The sequence below is a fragment of the Condylura cristata genome, unplaced genomic scaffold (assembly GCF_000260355.1).
Source record: "Condylura cristata isolate star-nosed mole 26May11 unplaced genomic scaffold, ConCri1.0 scaffold00014, whole genome shotgun sequence".
NCBI classification, from domain to species: Eukaryota; Metazoa; Chordata; class Mammalia; order Eulipotyphla; family Talpidae; genus Condylura; species Condylura cristata.
The window spans coordinates 52237462-52238685 of NW_004567115.1; positions in this window are offsets into that span (position 1 = coordinate 52237462).

Here is a 1224-nt window from a genome sequence, read left to right on the forward strand (position 1 = left end):
GGGTCACAGCCATTTTCTCAGCTTCTTGGAGATATGCCAAAGCCTTTCTTGTAATTTACCAAGTTTATTACAGCTGCTATTGTTCCACTTGGTGAGACCTTACTGAACCTCTTCAACACAGAGAGGGTTGGGGAAAATCAAGTATTTCCAACTTCATTATACCCTTCACGAAACTGGTACCACCGCCCTATAAGCTAACTAGACATGGTTTTGTAATCAAAACTTTAGATTACATTGTCAAATCTATCTCACTGCAAAATAGTCAGATGAATACAATTTTCTGCACAAAATAACCCCACCTCATTTTTAAATTGAAGAAAAGTTTTAACACTCATTTCAAGAAGAATGAATCAGGGAACACGCTGTAAAGACAGATTTACTAAAAGGAATCAAGTAGGGATCGAAGTGACATACAGCTAATCCTTAAAACATAGAAAGAGCCAAGACAAAGCCAGGAGCCGTTAAAGGTAACTAAAACCATAAACTATCTACAAGGAACATGACAAAAGACACCAAACTCCTTCCGTTTCCACGTGTGGCCTACTGGTCAGCTGGGTTCTTGCAAATAATTAAGAGTAGAGAGAAGTCCATGAAATGTGAAGCTCAGCCTTCCTGTATATTCTGTGAACGAGAATACCCTGAACGGCAGCCACCTCAGCAGCTGGCATCGTAGGCTTGTGAGCAGGTACCAGAAAATACTAAATATCATGTGGCTTGAAACAAGATGATTGACTGTGATCAAAGTAAAAATACCTCACAGTGTGACTTACCAGAAATGTTCATAAGCTCCTTGGAAGCCTTACTGACTAGGGTGCGGTGAAAACCTGACTCGGTGACGTTACAATTTTATCTGCACGCTCAGTGGATGCAGCTTTGGTGAGTAATTCTGCTTGGCTGTGAGAATTGAGCTTTGCTTGTCCTAGGGATGAGTATTAGCAGGTGAAAGATCTTTCTCCTCAATTTTTCTGTAAACCTAAAACTGCTCTTTAAAAAATTATCAATCAAAAAGAAGAAGTGAATATAACTCTGTTTCCCAACCCAAAGCTGTACTTCAGTGACTCAATCCGCAGGTAAAGGGAACTCCGTTTAAACCGGACCGTCGGCTTGTCAAGACGGAGGTGAGCAGCAGCGGGGGAGAGGCAGGCGGACCGCGTGGCACCGGGGCGGCTGGAGAGGCGCCCGACATTTAGCCTTGGCTGACCTGAAAACCCTCCTGTCCGTGGC